This window comes from Pinus tabuliformis, chromosome 5_1, assembly GCF_031772625.1.
Source record: "Pinus tabuliformis cultivar Carrire ecotype Pingquan chromosome 5_1, CPIR1, whole genome shotgun sequence".
Taxonomy (NCBI): Eukaryota; Viridiplantae; Streptophyta; class Pinopsida; order Pinales; family Pinaceae; genus Pinus; species Pinus tabuliformis.
The window spans coordinates 682956174-682976294 of NC_142305.1; positions in this window are offsets into that span (position 1 = coordinate 682956174).

Here is a 20121-nt window from a genome sequence, read left to right on the forward strand (position 1 = left end):
AGTTTGAATTTCTCACTTGCTGAGCAGCTGAGTAGTGCTAAGAAGTGACTGGAGGAGTCTATTCGACAGTTGGGTGAGATGGCATCGCATGGGCTCAGAGATCAAGACAGGTTGGAAGGTGCTTCCAACTATGTCATATGGAAGACTAGAATCTTAGTTGTTCTAGAGGAATATGATCTCGAGGCTTGTGTCAATAGTGTTTAGTTGTTCCCACAGACAACGATTAAAAGAAGAAATACAAGGCCGAGTAGGGGAAGGCAAAGAGGGTCATTCTCGATGGAGTTCGAGATCATGTGGTCTCACACTTGCAGGGAAAGGATACAACCTAAGAGAGGTGGGAAGCCTTGTCTTCTCTGTATGAAGGCTGGAAGATGTATTTGGAGAAGAAGTTACAGTGGAATTTGATGCAGAAAAGATAAGGGGTGAACCTATATATTCAGAATCTTTGGGACTCTAGAGACATGGTTGTTGTTGTGGGGTTCACTCCTTAGCCAACCGCAATAGTGAGGATATCCCTGAATGGAGTCTCGGATGAATAAAATTTTCATCCAAAGCATATTAGGCAAAGAAAAACTACCTTCATGGGAGGAGATGTGGGTGACTCTTCAACAAGAGGAGTTAAGGAGGGACCTAGTGAAGGTCAACCTCAGTGGCAGTAGTGGGAGTGGCACAAAGACGAAGGAGGATGAGGAAAACATAGCTCTAGAATTGAAGGGATAGCAGAAGCTGTAGCGAAAGAAGAACATTTCAAAGCTGAAATGTTTCAATTGTGGCGAGATGGGCCACTATGCATCCCAATGTCCTTTGAAGAAAAAGGACAAGGATGAGAAACATGATCCTAAGCCTCCTTCAACAAAGATTGACGACGATGATTTTTCCATGAGTTCCCATGCATCTCCAAGTGAGAGATGAAGCGATAGTGAGCTATAGTCGGCACGACTACATGTGGGCATGATCCTTGAGGAGTCCACCTCTTGGATCAATTCCTTGCTATGGGAGCCCAAGATTCTATAGTAGCGAGATGGACCTAGTGTTAGAAGATGCAGTGGAGTGTTTGGAGGACAGATGTAGTAGCTGGGGACTAGAGACTGATCAGCACAGAGTAAGGTTGGTAGAAGTTTAGTTGACACAGTGCATAGTCAGCAACACCATAGAAGATTCAGAGGGTCAAAATCAACAGTAGTCAGATTCCAACATTCATTGTATTATGTTGAACATAGTTATGTTCAACCAATTTTAGATGTTTTTCAATTTCTTCTCTCGGCAACTGAGTTGCAGTACGAATGCAGTGTTAGCAGTAGCAGTGCTAGCAACATAGCAGATGCAACATTTGAGAGGGAGTTGTAAATGGTAGTGGTAGTGTCATGGGCAGTAGTACAGTAGTAGCAGTAGCACAGTGTTGGTGGTAGCAGCAACTCAGAAAGGAGGTGCTTCAGAAACAAAGCATCATGTAGGCGGACATTGTTGCTAGAGCACTCTCCTCACTAAGAGGGAGTGTTAGTTTTTGGTAACATCGAAAGTGCTATAGCCTTTAAAATTGGTGTAGAGGCTAAGACACATGAGTTCTAAAGAACCAAAAATGCTTTGGTGAAATTCCACCCAGATTTTATTTTATTAAAATAATTCATATTTTTAATGGAGTTCCTAAGTCTAAACTTAGGGAAATTAAAATATTAATGGCTATTAATAAAAATATGCGTGAGAATGATCTAGAAGGTGGATCAAGTCATGTTTTAATATTATTCATTGATTAGATACTTAATCTCGGTTGTTGAAGACTCAACAGGAAAAGTATAAAATGGAGGCTTGGGGTTCATTTGGAAACACACACACAGAGATTGAGGAAATCGATTTTCTGAGGTGAGAAGTTCTCAAGAGAAAAATCGATTAGGGAGATCTTGCAGCTGAGGGGCAGAGAGAAGTTGGGAGAAGGACTTTCCAAAAAATACAGAATAGTGAGGCGAAGAGAGATTACATAGAGGTAGTGTAGTAGCCGGGAGAGCTAACGCAGAAAAGCTGCCTGTCACACAAAATCCAGAACTGTCGGAACAGTTGGAACTGTTGGGAACTATCAGAACTACCGAAACTGTCGAGGACTTACGAAACTGCCAGTAATTGTCAGAACAGCCGAGAGAGCTAACACAGCATGTAGAGAAGGTGCTGTAGGGATGATGCAGATCCAACATAGAAATAGTTGGGGTTAGCCAGTTGTGTGTCGGATCAACCGGAATTCTATTGGGTGAAGTGAGGTAAAACTTACTCATATTTTCCACCAGTATTTTCTCTATAAAGGATTTCTAGATGAGCATCCTAGATTTGTATTTAGATATTTCTCCTGTATAACAATAAACCCTTAGATTTGTTGCACCATTTTTCCTCCATTGGGTTTTTCCGGGAACTATTGTGTCCAAAAATAAGTGTGTCCTATGTATCTTCTTCTTTGCTCTATTTTTTGTTCCATGAGATCAAATATTTAATTAGTGTAGGATGCAGAAGTAATTTTCTTCAGTATTTAGAAGAATAACTTGATTAATGTATATTAAAAATCAAGTAGGTGAAGTAGATTCAGATTTGTTGCAATAGGGGTTCCTTCGAGTCTAGGAATTTTCACAGGAAAGGCCCAGAAGAAGGGAACTAAAGACAAGGCACTCAAACCAACTCCAGATCCTCCTAAGTCACCAAAACCTACTCCTCCATGTTCTTTGTGTAATGTTGTTTGACATGCCACCAGTAATTTTCCTGGTCTCCCTCATATCAAGAATGTGGTCTTTGATACCTTTTATGACTCCAACGTTCCTGCAATCCATGTCACCTTACTCGAGTCAGCTAAGAAGAACAAATCATTGCGCATGAATCACCCTTGTGCTTTATGTGAAAGCTATGGCCATTATTCTCATCATTATCCCCATCTTGAATACGTTTATGATACACTTCAAGTTATTTGTGAGTTAGATGCCACTCATAGTGATTCTACTTCTCCTCTAACTGTGGGTTTTGGTCCCACTCTTATGCAAGAAGGGAGGTCTCTCGACCACCCATCGTGATCCCTCCTACTGATGTCAAGATGATGAATATTAATGCCCTTATTCTTTTTCCTATCATCATCCATGGGATCAATTTATTGGGACTCTCTTGACATCTCCTATTGTGATTCTATTAAACCTTGTTTGACGAACACTTTGGTCTCAACATCGGTTGATGTCACATCTATTAGTCATTTGTCTCCCCTTGTTGAATATGTGCATGTGAACCTTGTCTCTCATGAAGATACCTCAAGTAGATCCTCTTCATCATGTGGTCTCTCTTCATCCCATCCTCCCATCTTTCATTCCAATGAAAACATCATGGAAGCCATGACCACCCCTGATTATCCTTGGGATGATATGCACCAATGTGCATATTTCCTTCTGTAGCAAACCCTTGATCAATATGTTGTAGAGTCTAAAGACTTAATTCATGGTGAATTTGATTGGTTTATAAATCTCATTCCTGCACAAGATGCTTTCGAAGAAGGAAACATGGCTAACATCTCCCCTACCATCACAATTAACATTTCAACTAAACCAGGGATCGAAGAAAATATCATCTTCCGGGAACAATGCACCCCAGAAGAAATTGATGCTTACACTAAGTTATTCAAATAATTCTATGATTTTTTCCCCTGCTCTTATTATGAGATGCCCGAACATGATCCCACCATTGTTGAACATCACATTGACACTTGGCCTAATGCCATCCCTATCCTCCAAAATCAAAGGCCCATCCATCCTTCTGAACGTGAAGTTATCAAAGTTGAAAGCGATAAGATCAAGCAGGTTGGTTTCATCTATCCCATTGAAAGCACCACATGAGTGTCCAATCAATTTCTCGTTATAAAGAAAGAAGGAACCATTCGTGTCTGCACGGAATTTCGCAATCTGAACAACACTCATCCCAAGGACAACTTTCCGAACTTTCCATAGACCAGATTATTGATGAGTGTGTGGGGCATGAGGTTATTTCCTTTATGGATGGATTCTTTGGATATAACCAGATACGTATATGTTATGTTGATCATCTTAAAACTGCCTTCACTAGTTCGTGGGGAACTTTTGCTTATAGGGTCATTCCTTTCAGTTTAAAGAATATTGGGGCCACTTTTCAGAGTGCCATGACTTACCTCATATTAAGCTTGCGTATCTAGATGATCTCACTGCTCGTTCCAAGCTTCAGTCACAACACCTTCATGATTTGTGTACCATCTTCCTTTGATGTCACAAGTATAACATTCGCCTCAACCCCCTTAAGTGTGTCTTTTGTGTTCTTATCAACCGACTTTTGGGCTTCATTATTTCCATATATGGTATCACTCTTGAACCTCTGTTGTAGCAGCTACGAACACCCTCCAAAATTTTTCCTTAGCTTCATTTTGGAGCCTCCCTACCAACCATCCTTGGCAACATGTCTCGCACTATCAAGGACATAGGCTTCAACTAGTTTTCATGGTGTTGTCAACATGTGCATGTCAGTTTGCTTCACTCACTCATCTTAGAAATTATGAGAGAGAGTCACCTGCTCATCCCAAAAATTTCACAATCCCTCTAGGATAGCCAACCCAACTCGGCCCAGAAACTGTGCAAATTTTCCCAAGCTCGCAGACTGTTGCATGTGCCTTCAGGTTGACCAGTACCCTCCAGGACTGAGCGAAATTAATTTGTATGCATGGAATGTTGTTCATGAAATAGCACAAGGTAGCATGAAAAGGCATCCCTAGATACTAGGGATCCATTTTTAGCAATTGGAGGTCGCATGCAAAGATTGTTTTAGAACTCTCCCACCAAGTGTCGCTTTTTCCTAGATTTGTAGCATGCACATCATGACCTCAATCTTATCAAAACTTATGTACCAGACACTGTACAGCTCATTCCTCACATCAATATTACAGCTCTGACATCCCACGTTGCATCTAGGAGTCATCGACACATTCAACTCAATTGTTTTGAGGTAAGCCCACTTTGCATGTCTTGCGCCATGTTTCTGTCACTTTTGGTTTTTCGCTTTGTGTGAGAGTTGTCTACTTTATTTCTATGAACGCTTGTTGTCGTTTGCATGCATGTTAGCTTGTACAAGCACCATTTCATTTTTCATTTGCATCTCACTGTTGTCACATGCATGACACTGTTTTTGCACCAACAGTCGTCATTTGGGTGACCCGTTTCACACACATGCATGTTTTCCCATTTTTTGAATCTTGCACTTGTTGTTTGCATGCATGATCATTCACTCTTGTTTACACTCAATGTCACCATGACTTCAAACTTCTCATGTTTTCAGTCACTCGTCAGTGGCTCTAGGTTGCCTTAGCCTAGACCTTGTCTTGCCAGGCTAGCATTGCGCATTTCTTGAAGCGAAGACTCTACCTTCCCTCTAGAAATTGTGCAAGTCTGGCCCAGCACTAACCTCTAGGATTGCATTGCACAATTCTTGGAGGCAGTGTCCTGCTGGCCCTAGAAACTGTGTAATGCAGTTTGCTGGTTGCATGTCACTACTGATTGAAATTGTGCATTTCACAGTTTCAATCCTCAACATGCTAGGCTGGACTGTGAATTGTGTAGTTGTAGCAGTCAGTCAGCCTCCTGAAAGCCAGGACTATGCCTTGTACATTTTTTACAATCAGTCTCCTGACCTCCCAATGGAAATTGTGCAACCTTCACGATCAATCACATAGGTATGTTGCAAGTCAGTCCTCAAGTTTGTTTTGGTTTTCAACTAAAAGATTGCTTTCCATGAGTGTTGCTATGTCTCCAGGCATCACAATTGTTCATCTATCTCTCAACAGCACAAGTACAATGGCATTCAGGAGAGTAGAGTCAAAGGACACCATTGAGAGCACAACGAGGGTTGCAGCCAAGCAAGTGTCTATGAGTTTACCAACCTATGAATACATCAAGTTGTTCGTAGACAAGAACATCAAGATGATATGGCAGTAGCATCATAGTGAGCAGCATCATCGGCAACAATAGAAGGTAGCACACCTACATGCGACAAATGCAAGAGGAATTTTTATGACAACACAGAGGCAGAAAAGAGTTGTAAGCTCAAGAAAATCCACTTGTGATGAAAGAACCTTTAGAGATTGAGGCTATGAGGTGATAGCATGACAAGAGGATCGTACAAAGACAGAGAGAGAGAAAGAGAAGAAGTTACAAGTGTTGAAGTGGCAACTCAATGAAGAACAAGAGCTGAATAGATAACAGAAGGAGTTTCAGCGGGAACAGGCACAGCAAGAGGTGCAACATGCATAGACTGATGAAATTGTGCCCATACAGGCTATAGATCTATTCAGCAACCACATGGAGCAGACAGGGTGAGCAGTGTCGTCGATCACATGCAAGGGTATTCAAGAGCATGGATTTCATTGTGTGCATGCATGCAATCCCACCCATTTGGCACACCCACTGAGGAGAAGACAAGAAGTAATTCTGACTGAAGTTGAACATGTATTTTGACAAGTTAATGTGCATGGTCACCACCACACACTTGGAGATCAGCACAGACACTATGCATCAATATTTTGCTAGTCTAGATGCACTCAAGATGATGATGCACATGTTATGAGACAAGTTCAACAAAGGAGCCATATCATTGTACCCAGATGCAACGGAGGCAGGAGTTCGCTTTCAGTAGGATGTCACCACTGAAGTGCATGGACACTATCACAGACGACCAATCTTGGTATCATTTCGCCACCATCGATCATCACAAGGATGTCAAAGAGTTGGTCTTACTACAACTGTCCGAGTGTTAGTGATGCCTTGCATGGCTTTCTCAAGCCTATTTTGTCTCACATGGGTAAATGTGAAGATTGTATGTAAAATCTTGTAAAGTGGAAGTCCAAGTGTCGACAGTTGAATGTAACAGTCATAGAGTAGTTGAAGAGTCATGAGGGTAGGTGAACAGTCACAAAGGGGAATGTCAAGGGTAACCCCACCCTTTTCTATTTATAGTACCTCGTAAGTCATTGTATAGGTTTTTGGCTAGCCAAGCTTCCAATAGGAGTATCTTAGAGAAATCTTGGATAGTATTATAACTAGCCTTGGCTTCTCCATTGTGCAGAGCTAGTATATCTCTTTGGAGGAGCAGGTTGCAGTGACTATAATGTTTTGATGTCGTAACTAGTGGTTGGTCATGGTTGTAATGTATGACTGTAACTTTCACTTCTTAATATAACAGAGCCAACACGTTTCATGCATATGTTGTATTGTATTTCAGCTATCTTGTTTACTCTAAATGATATATGTATATGTTTTCTTACGCATGCATGTATGGCTTTCTTATATAAGTGTGTATGAATCTTATTGAAATGTGTTGTTGGTTTAACCATCACTTTGGATTTCTTGCTTACTTTCCTTCCAATTTGTGATGCATCTTTGCTTGTGTGTTCCCTTCTTAACTTCATGTTTTCACAGGTTTCCAAGGGGCACACTCACCTCACCCTCCCTGTGTTAGAACCGTTCATGTACCTTCCTTGACTTTTTGCATATGTCACACCCTTGCTACCAATAAGGACATCCTACTTGCCTCTGTGCGCAACTACGGTCAAGGTGATACCATACGACCCACTATTGGGACTCCTACACCAAACAGTCTGAGGTCTAGTTGGGACTTCTTACCAGTGATATCCCCTGACATGTTGGCGGGGTCATCATTGTCAAAAATTCTGGCGCTAGAAGGAGGGATAGATTAAAAGTTGTGTCCTCTCATCCTATTTTGAATATTCACACATCCATCATGGATACTATCAAAATCATCCCTCCGGAATGCCTCTCGCATATCAACCACCTCGATGTCACAAGGGAGTTTTTCAATCTCTTGTTGGAATTCAGGAATGATGGTGAAGGAAAAGTGGCTTGGCCCAAGTATTTACATGAGTTGTATGCATTTCTTGACAATGTAGATGACTTCTCTCATGATGAGTCTAGTCTACTACTTGCGCGCACACTTCGCAAATCCCCACAACGATGGTGCTACAGTCTACCACTCAGCAGCATGCACTCATTTGAACAGTTTTGTGATCTCATTGAATCTGCTTTCCATCATTTTGATCCAGAACCTCTTGACCAAAAACTATTAAAACAACAGAAAACTCTACAAGAATCGCCGATGGAGTTTTGGCAGTGCTTCTGTGATTTGCAATTTTAAGCTCCGAAAAGCCAGATGAAATTTCCAAATCTTTGGGACAAATTTGAATATTGTCTTAAAAAATCAGTCAATCCAAAGAATAAGTTCAATATCAATCCCCACTTAGCATACTTCGATGATGGAGTTGCGTTATCACAGACGAACGCGGTCGTTGTCACAAGTGACTGTCCATTGTCCCCTCATCAAACAACTCCACTATCACAGAGTGATGTGAGAGAACATGCACACACATCTATTCAATTATCACACCCTCCCAACATCACTTCGTTCAAATTTCGTGCAAACCCTGTTGCAAATCCCATGGGTTATCACATGTATTTCGTACCTCAACCTCCGTATTTGTATTCTGATCATCCTGTGGATTACACTGTCTTGTGTTCTTTTGTCTGGACTCTACACCTATTTTGAATGAGGATCAATCTATCGATGGAGTTGGTGTTGTGCAACCAACATGCGGTTGTATTCATGAAGAGTATGACTGGGAGCTTGAACATCCACTCATGGTAGAGGAACATCCCTCTCTATCCATGCCTCCTCCACTTTTTCCTGACATGTCCAATGATTTTGCCATCCCTAATTTTGCATGTGTACCTCTGTCTACGGATGCACCCAATGTTGATCATTCATAGAACACACTGTATGTCAGTCCATCATCCGACAGCAGAGAGGACAAATCATTCATTGAAGATCCACTTGATTTTTCATCTGCTTTTTCCATAAATGCATAGGGTGAACATCCTTGCTTCTCATCTACCCCTCCATGTGATTCATCAAATCATAAGGATTCTGACAAACATCCAAAAAAATTTGATCTTGGTTTTCGTGATCACTCTACATCTTCATCTAACCACGATGTTGATTCAATCATTGTTAATCCGTCTAAGACACTGGGCTATGTTATCTATCTAACAACGAAGTTGAAACACCCCAGACTGTCAAGGCACTTCAACTCGAGCTAATGGTTATGTCAGGCCCTCGTTGTCCTGAGGTTGGTTTCACTTCCGATCAGGAAATTGTTGAAACACCCGAGGCTCCTCATCACTCATCTGTATGCATTGAAGATCAATCACACACACATATCCTGTTTCCTTCACTCGAACTACACGATCCCATCACTCTTACATTAGAGGAATCTTACACAGTAAGCACGCGTACGCAACACAAGTTGTCTTTGTTTCTTTCATTTGTTTGCATGTCACAGTCAAGAGTATGTGTTTGTTCAACATCTACATGTAGGGTCATGCAGCACCTTGATGAGTCCACGAACTGTATGTCATGCACTTGCACTCAAGTTCATCCAGTGGACGCATATAAACATGAAGTGTGTCTGTCTTCATTGTTATATATTTCACGTCTACTGGTTTGCACAGCTGTTTTGTTCGCGAACCATGCCTTTAGGGTCAACCAATGTACTAGTGGCTTCATTGGAAGTATCACTTCACGTGAGACGACCCATGAACTATTAGCGTAGGAGTAGGAGTAGTGTTTGCTTTTGAGCTTGTTGCTTGCATGCATGTTTTCTTCTTACTTTGTGTGTTTCTTTCTTGCTTATTTGTTTTCTTACTCGCTTTGTTTACCCAATTGCTTCTACTTCCTGCTTTGTTTTCTTGTTTGTTTGCTTGTTTACATTTGTAGGATAGTTTCACATGGATCATGTGTGACTCTTGAAACAAGTTGGGTAAAGTACAAGAGGACTTGTGCAATTATCAATACTTGGTTATCTATCATCCTGCCTCTGTAGGAAGAACTTGTTATCTTCAGTCCATGATAAATTGATGGAAAATATGTATTTTTCAAAGTGAACCTTGGTGAAAACACAATGCTTGCATGCTAACTAGTGTCGCCTACTCTAGTCGGTTGTTTTTGGTTTAACCCTTTTGATCCCAGTCAAGTAGAGTAAGATGAGGGGGGAAACCTTAACAAGCACGCCAGAGGTATATACAAACTACTTCTCTAAAGGAACAACCTCCTCTACTCTCAATAAGTTAGGATCCCTCTTCTACCTATGAAATGAATAAGTGTTATGCATAGTTATGAAAATGAAAAAATGGAAATGTGAAAATTTTCAAAAAAAAAATGAAAAATGAATAAGGAGAAAGAAGAAAAAGGCTTCCTGCGTAGAGAGGTGATGCAAGTAACTCCGTCGAGGTACTAACCAGGCTCGCTGACAGCGGAGCGATGCTTGTGTTTCTGCATGACTCTGTCAGGGTACTGTCCAGGCCTATTGGGAGTGGAGCAACACCAAAGATGAAACTTAAACTTTGACAACCATAAAGCTTGTGCACCAATATGCCCCTCATCCCCAATCAAAACAACTATTTTTGGCTAGGCTTGGAATGCGTGTCAATCGATCAAGAACTTGGCAAATGCTACATCTTACAACCAAGAAAGTGTGGAAACTAAGAGGAACAGATAGTTGAACAATAGTTCTGAAGGTGTTAGACTTGCTTTTCATGAACAAGGTCCATTCAAAGAGCTGGAGTTTTACCAGTGTGTCGCCAAGTGTTGTAGTGGCTACAACCACCCTCCAAAATTTTGCCTTAGCTTCATTTTGGAGCCTCCCTACCAACCATCCTCAAAAGCATGTCTTGCACTATCAAGGACATAGGCTTCAACTATTTTTCATTGTCCTCTCAGCCTGTGCATGTCAGTTTTCTTCACTCCCCTCACAGGTTGTCTTCTCGGACTTAGACCATGTGCTGTCTAAATAGATCCCCCAGAAAATTGCACAATTCTGGAGGGGAACCAGCCTTCCCTCTAGAAATTGCACAAACTAGCTAGCCAGCCTATTGAGTGCAAGAATTGCACAGAAGATTCTGTCAGGATTCTCTTAGAAAATTGTGAAATTCTGGGGGGGAGAACTAGCCTTCCCTCTAGAAATTGTGCAAATCAACCAGGCAGCCTGCTAGGCACCAGAATTGCGCAGAGTAGTCAGACTAGCTTCCCTCCCAAACTGCACAATCTGTCTCGCCACAACAACTTGGCCCAAAAATTTTGCAATTCTAGGAGACAGCCACTTGCTCATCCCAGAAATTTTGCAATCCCTTTGGGGCAGCCAACCCAGCTCAACCCAGAAACTACGCAAATCCTTCTCCCAGGCTTGCAGACTATTGCATGTGCCTTCCAGTCGACCGGTCCCATCTAGGAACAAGTGAAACTGATTTGCATGAATGGACTATTATTCCCAAAAGAGCACAAGGTACCATGCAAAGGCATCCCTATATACTAGAAACCACCCCCTAGAGGTCGCATGCAAAGATCGTTTTAGAAACCACCCACTTTTTCCTAGATTTGTGGCTTGTGCACTATGACCTTGATCTTATCAAAACATATGTACCGGACACTGCAAAGCTCATTCCTCACATTGATCTTGCAGCTCTAACATCCCATATCGCATCTAGGATTTTTCGGCACATTCAACTTAGTTGTTTCGGGGTAAGCCCGCTTTGCATGTCTTGCATTGTGTTTGTGTCGATTTTGGTTTTTCACTTTGTGTGAGTGTTTTCTGCTTGATTTTTGTGAACATTTGATGTCATTTGCATGCATGTTAGCTTGTACAAGCACCATTTCCATTTTCATTCGCATCTCACTGCTATCGCATGCATGACACTGTTTTTGCGCCAACAGTCGTCGTTGTGGCGACTTGTTACACACACATGCATGTTTTCCCATTTTATGAATCCTGCACTTTTTGTTTGCATGCATGATCATTCACTCTTGTTTACACTCAGTATTACCAAGCATTCAGACTTCTCATGTTTTCAGTCGCCCGTTGGCGGGTCTGGGCTGCCTTGGCCCGGACCTTGTCATGCCTGGTTAGTGTTGCGCATTTCCGAAAGTGAAGGCTCTACCTTCCATACAAAAATTGTGCAATTCTGGCCTAATGCTGACCTCTAGACTTGCATTGTGCAATTCTTGGAGGCAGTGTCCTACTAGCCCCAGAAACTGCGTAATACAGTTTGTTGGTTACTTGTCACTACTGACTGAAATTGTGCATTACACAGTTTCATTCCTTAGCATGCCAGGTTGGATTGTGCATTGTGTAGTTCTAGCAGTCAATCAGCCTCCTGATAGCCTGGACTATGCCTTGCGCATTTTTTACATTCAGTCTCTCGACCTCCCGATGGAAATTACGCAACCTTCACGATCAATCACATAGGTATGTTGCATGTCAATCCTCAATTTTTTTTTAGTTTTTGACTGACATATTGCTTTCCATGAGTGTTGCTATGTCTCTAGGCATCATAGGTGTTCATCTGCCTCTCAACAGTACAAGTTCAATGGCCTTCAAGAGAGTAGAGTCAAAGGACACTGTTGAGAGCACAACAGGGGTTGCAGCGAAGCAAGTGTCGATGAGCTTGCCTACTTATGAAGACATCAAGGTGTTTGTAGACAAGAACATCAAGATGAAATGGCAGCAGTATAACAGTGAGCAGCACCATTAGCAGTAGCAGAAGGTAGCACACCTGCATGCAACAAATGCAAGAGGAAGGTTGTTCATAGTGCAGAGGTGGAACAAAGTTGCAAGCTCAAGCAGATCCACTTATGATGAAAGCAAATTTGGAGATTAAGGCTATGAGGTGACAGCACGACAAGAGGATTGCACAAAGATAGAGAAAGAAATAGAGAAGGAGTTATAGGTGTTGAAGCGAAAACTCAAGGAAGAACAGGAGTTGCATAGACAATAGAAGGAGTTGCAATGGGAACAGGCACAAGAGGAGGTGCAACATGCACATACTGATGAAACTGTGCCCATACAGGTTATAGATTTATTCAACAGCCGGCTAGACAAGGTGAGCAGTTCCATTAATCGCATGCAAGGGTATTCAGGAGAATGGATGTCATTGTGCGCACACATGTGATCCCACCCATTTCGCACACTCACAGAGGTGAAGATAAGAAGCAAGTTCGACTGGAGCTAAACATGTATTTTGACAAGTTAATTCGCATGGTCACCGGAACACACTCGGATATCAGAACAAACACTATGCATCAGTATGTTGCTAGTCCAACTACACTCAAGGTGATGATGTGCATGTTATCAGATGAGTTGGACAAAGGAGCAATATTAGTGTACCCGGATGCAACAGAGGCAAGAGTTCACTTTCAGTAGGATGTCACCACTGAAGCGTACGGACACCATCATGTATGACCAAGCTTGGCATCAATTTGCCACCATCGATCATTCCAAGGATGTCGAAGAGTTGGTCTTACCACAACTTTCCGAGTGTTAGTGATGCCTTGCATGGCTTTCTCAAGCCTATTTTGTCTCACATGGTTACATGTGAATATTGTATGCAACATCTTTTAAAGTGGAAGTCCAAGTGTCGACAGTTGAATGTAATAGTGATGGAGTAGTTGAAGAGTCATGAGGGTAGGTGAACAGTCACAAAGGGGAATGTCAAAGGTCACCCCACCCTTTGCTATTTATAGTACCTCATAACTCATTATATAGGTTTTTGGTCAACCAAGTTTCCGATAGGAGTATCTTAGAGAAAGCTTAGAGATTATTGTAACGAGCCTTGGCTTCTCCACTGTGCAGAGCTAGTATATCGCTTTGGAGGAGCAGGCGGCAGTGACTGTAATGTTCCGTGGTTGGAACTAGTCGTTGGTCATGGTTGTATTGTATGACTAGAACTTTCACTTCTTAATATAATAGAGCCAGCACATTTCATGCATATTGTTATCACAAAATCAAGCACTGAAGGCTTCCAATCAGTAAGACTCTGTGTAACTATTTCAAACCAGGCTTTTGATTAAGGCTTAGCCTCCTTAGTCTGAGAGGGCTCTCTCAAAGGTTATGAATGTTGACTAATGACAAGATGGCTAACTCTTATAAGACACATGAACAAGTATGCTGGCTGGACAACATTGAATTGATTCCCATTGGGCTTATGGAGTCACTCATATCTCAGTAAACAATAACACTATCTTTTCATAGAAATCAGGGCACTTAACATCTAAATGTTCAAACATAACTTTGAAACCACAGTTTGCAAAGGCATACAGGAAGTCAGAGCATGATCCATGAGTTCTGAGTGATTATGCATTAACAAAACTGTAAAAGAACATTAAAGAAAATATACCATCACACATTTGAACAAGAAGATCCTTTGTGAATCCTGAGAAGAAAAAACAGTCATTTGCATTACTGAAATCTGTTTATACATAAACCAAAACAGTCTTCTCCAAAACATCCAACCCCCATTACATCAAAGTTTGATCTATATATAGAGATACACCCTTAACTAATTTGAGCTTCCTCCTCCAGCATGAGGGGAGCTCGATGACTGCTACTAATTACCCCTATCTACCATTTAACTAACTCATTAAATACATTAAGTGCTGAGCTGTAATTACAAAGAGTCCCAACTAAACTAAAACTCTAATTCTATCCTCCTCGTAACATGATTCTTTCTTGATCCTTGACACCTGTCTCCTTTCAGTTTGGCCGAGATAGCTGAGAGAAGGATGCAATGAACAAACTAGCTTTGGATACTGAATGCGCTGATGGTTCATTAATCATAAGGATAAAACCCCTGTTTTTCCGGTCCTTGTCTCCCACCATTCTTCAAAAATTAAGCAACATGTTCCCAGCTCTTTAATACCCCAAAAATAACGAGCATCACCATGTTTCCAGATGTGTTGGAGGCTTCGTTGATGGACAGGTGTGCAAGCCAAGACTCCTCGTATGCATCTCCTTCCAAAACCCTAACAACCAGTAATAAAGTACCTTTATCAAAGCTTTAACTTAAGACAAAATATTTCACCTTTACAAAAAGGCACACTTGTCATTATCTGAATGACTATGCTAGCCTCATGTGGTCTCCTTAATGTTCCTTAGGTATTTCCTTTGATAATTTTCTGATCCTACCATCAAACTGTTTGTCTTCATCATAAAACAACACCTACAGCAGTTTCGTAGCGCGCTACGAAACTGCTGTTTTTGCTAAAACAGAGTGTATTTGCCTTAAGGAATTTTTTGCTTGGACTTTTGACTTTTTAAACCTCCTTTATAGGTGGCAGAGACCTATATGCCTTCAGAATAATGGAACTTAAACAAAATTTGACAAAATTTAGAATATGACCTTTCTCACCATCAATGAGCAGCCCGTTAACCTAGCTGTGCTTTTAAATCTGCAACCTCTCTCCTTAAAGCTTTGTTTTCAGCTCTTAAACGCATGTTCATTTTTCTGATGAGTTTAGCTTGTTTGAGAGCTGGAACTGTCCATGTATACACATCAGCCACTGAATCCACTTGACCCACTAGGTTTTTACTACCTTTTAACACAGCTCTTCGATAGTTGGCATACCTGACTGCAAGCTCCCTAGTGACATTCTTTGCCTTGGCAATTTCATCTTTTGCTGCCTCCATCTGGTTCTTTATGGCTATGATATTACCCCCTTGGGAAATAATGACTGTTCTGTTCTTTCCTTTTTGCTTGATTTGTTCTGCCTCCTCTGTTCTAGACAATTCTTCAACTACCTCTGTTCTGGGCACCTTTACAACTTTCTCTCCTTTATGCAGCTTCTCAGCTTCCCTTACTTGTTTCCTTGTAACCGGCCTTCGTGGTTTGAAAATAAATTCCTCACCAGGTTCATCAAACCTTAGTCTCTTTGAAGCTTTGGATTTTTTAGTGCTCTCCGGTGATGATTGAGTCAAATCAATGTGCATTGGTTCAATATGCACTGGTTCAACCTGCTCAAACTCAATGGCCTCAAGCAAATCACTCAAGCTGGCCTTAGATATTGGACTTTCCTCCACAGCTACTGATTTGCCCTTTTCTTTTCTTATTTGACTCCTGGTCTTAACTCTTGATACTTTTTCAGACCCACTTGATCCAGGTACATCTTTCTTGTGCTTGACCTCCTCTTTTGATGATGGCTGAGGTGGCTCTTTAATAACCAAGGGCTTCACTGATTTTTTCAATTTAGACTTAGTCTTCTTTTTATCCTTTACCTCCTTTCTAAGCTCAGCTATTGTGGGTTCCTCAACTGATTCTTCTCTTTCTCTAACCGGCTATGGAGTAAGGCCTGTTTTACTCTGGAAACCAGCCATAAAGATAAAAGAGTTCCAATCCCTACCAATTTTCTGAAGACCATCCAGCACTAATAGTTTCACTAAACCATGGTGAAATAATGATGTCTCACAGTCATCCTTCCTTAATTGAACTTTGTCACACATCTTGCTGAGACTACGAAACAAGTAAAATGGAATATCTATATATGCCTTACCCGTAAAATGCAACAACAACTTAAAATGATAGGAGTAAACCTTATTATATCTCCCCTCACAGGTTAAATACTTTTGAATACAGGTAAGAAGAAGGGCATAGTGCTCCTTAACATAATTTCTAGGCACAGCCTTTGTTAGATCTTCATTCACATATGCCTCTTTCAAGAACTCTTTGCAGGGGTTCATATCAAATTTGAAGTTCTTGAACCATTCTTGCCCCCCTCTTGGAATCTCAGTTACATTAGCAATTGCCTCTGGAAATACTTGAACCTCTAACATAGATACTTTAGAATTTAAACCTGTAAAGTTTAAGGCAAACTCTTTTGTTACCTGAGCATGACCACCCTGCAGCTTCTCACAGAAATTCCAACAGCTAGCATCCTTGAAAGCTTTCTTCACACCTTCATCTCTCAATGCAAGGTCCAATCCTTCAGGCTCTGTTCTCTGACATCTTCCAGACCTATGCTCCTTCCTCTCCATTCCGCTTTCGAAATTTTTGCACAGAGAATGACCCCCAGCCTCAGCTCAAATGGCAAATTCAATTTTTTAGAACGCAGGCTCGCTTGTAATCAGGCTCACTTGAAAAAGAAACTCGGGTTCGTTTGCAATTCGAATATCTTATCACACAAGCTGGCCACTTTATGCATCATTTACAAACATCATAAAACATCCATGCATGATAAAACCGTTTGAATGATTTTTATGTGCATGCCTATGAATCTATTGGTGAAGTGATGGCTCATAAGTGTTTGGGAGGTACGCCAACTGACAATAACCGGACGGAGACAATGACTCATCCCCAGACGTGACCCTTTAGGAATCTGCGCTGCAAAATTCCCGAATCCGCGATTTCGTAGCGCAGATAGTTATAAATTAGCAAAATGCGCTGTGAAACGGCTGGATGCTGACGCGCTGCGAAATGGCTAAAACATAATTGCGCTGCAAAATCAACCAATAAGACTGCGCTGCGAAAATACGGAAAGGACCAGTGACATGTACAAGATAAGACATGGCTTATGCAATCATGATGGAGGATGACCAATAGTATTAGATAATGATTCACATCAAGACCCTTTAGAAACATGACCCCTAAGTAAGAAACATAGGACAAAACCCATTTGACACCAATTTTTGACAGTGAACTTTGGACAAAAATTATATACATGTGACTGTAGTTCTAGGTGATAACACATATGTCGTATTGTATTTCAGCTATCTTGCTTACTCTAAATGATATATGTATATGTTTTCTTACACATGCATGTATGGATTTCCTATATAAGTATGTATGAATCTTACTGAAATGTATTATTGGTTTAACCATCACTTTGGATTGCTAACTTACTTTCCTTCCAGTTTGTGATGCATCTTTGCTCATGTGTTCCCTTGTTAACTTCATGCTTTCACAGGTTTCCAAGGGGCACACTCACCTCACCCGCCATGTGTTAGAACCATTCATGCGCCTTCCTTGACTTTCTGCATATGTCATACCCTTGCTACCAACAGGGACATCTTACTTACCTCTACGCACAACCGTGGTCAAGGCGATACGTACGACCCACTACTGGGACTCCTACACCAAACGGTCTGAGATCTAGTTGGGAATTCTTACTGAGGAGATCCCATAACATGTTGGTGAGTCCAGCATCATCAACGCGCTCTCAAAGTGTAAGCCATTCTTGAACTTCCTCCTTCTCGTACCCTTCACCAGTTACAAAGCCTTTAAGGTAAATCCAACTTTACTCATCGGTTTCTTCCTAACTATGCCACCATTGTGCATGGGTTTCTTAGACTCCTTCGATCTAACATTCCATTTGTTTGGGATGACCAAACTCAACAATCTTCCAATGCCCTCAAACGTGCTATCACCTCCACTCCCTTGATCAGTCCACCTAAATTTGAGAGGGATTTCATCTTGTATATCTCTATGTCCGCTTATTCAGTCGCTAGGGTCCTAATCCAAGAAGATGGTGTTGGGAATGAGCATGTCATCTATTATGTCAGTAAGAACCTTAACAGTCCCCTTGTGTCTTATTCACGTGAAGAAAGGTCACTGTTGGTTGTTTTGTTCTCCGCTCAAAAGCTTCGTCATTATATCCTTATGCATACCACCAAAGTTGTGACCAATTCCAACCCTATGGCCTTCCTCTTGAGTCGTCGAATCATAGATGGGAATTACACCCATTGGATCATTATCCTTCAAGAATTAGATCTCAAATTTGTGACACCCAAGAGTAAGAAAGGTTTAGCCTTTGTTGAATTCATTTCTAAATTTCCTACTGGTGCACCTGATCTGCCGTTAAATGATGACCTTCCAAATGAACACTCATTCACCATTACCTCATATTATCCTTGGTATGGTGACATCGTTACCTATATGTGAACCCATAAATTCACCCCCCATCTCACTCGTGATGATCGATGGCATATTCAACATGAAGCCCCTCACTATCTCATCATCAGTGACGATATTTATCATCGCAGTGTCTACATTATCCTCCGTTGTTGTCTCACCCATGCTGAAGTAGACCAAGTGCTCAATGCCTACCACAGTGGTGCTTGTGGTGGTCACCTCTTCAGAATGGCCACTTCCCAGAAAACCATGTGTGCTGGTTACTTTTTGCCTTCTCTCTTTAGTGATTGCATTCAGGTAGTCAAACATTGTCCCAATTATCAATTATACACCCCTAAGGTACAAGCTCCACCTGATCCCCTCCATCCTCTTGTCATAGTCAGTCCTTTCTGTAAATGGGATATTGACTTTATGGACTGTCAACCCCAATCTTCTAATAACCATAAGTATATTATCGTGACCACTAACTATTTCACCAAATGGGTTGAAGCCAATCCCATGTTAAATAACACCGCAGCTATTGTAACCCTCTTTTTCTTTAACCATGTTATCGCTCGATTCAAGGTTCTGAAACAATTGGTTTCTGACCATGGTCTACACTTTGAAGATGAGAATTGGCGTGAGCTATCATCTTTATTGGGCTTTGAACACCAATATTCATCATCTTACTCCTCCTAAGGCAATAGCCAAGTTGAAGTTGTTAATAAAATCCTTAAAACTATGCTTCGTTGGAAGGTGAATAAACAAAAGACAAACTAGCATCTTATGTTCTTCTGTACTTTGTGGGCCTATAGAACCTCTATCAGAACCGCTAATGGGTTCACTCCTTTCCACTTTGTTTTCGGAGAGCAAGCAGTATTACCAATTGAGTGTGAAATCACCTCCCTCCACCTTGTTTTCCAACTCCTCCAAAACACCCAACCTCTATAACAACAACTTATCGTGCTTGATCCATCGTGTTGCATTGCAAACCATCAAAGTGGCCAAAAAGCGCACCAAATCTCAATATGACCAGAAATTCCACCCTTGTATCTTTCATGAAGGCAGCCTTATTGTCATCTATGACCATTCTCATGATGTCTTTTGGTATGAGATGTTTAAACCATTATGGCTAGATCCTTACATCATCCATAAGTGTTTGGGCAAGAGGCCATACCTTTTAGAGGGTCTAGAAGGAGAAATCCTTCCTAACCCTCGAAATGCACTCTACCTGAAGAAATTTTACCGATAACATTTCCCATTGAAATGCGTGTCTCTTTTTCATTTTTTGCATTTAAGTAGCTTTCATCCCCCATCATCTTAATCATTTTCTTCTTGCATCTTTTATATGGATCCATCATCCACACCTCAT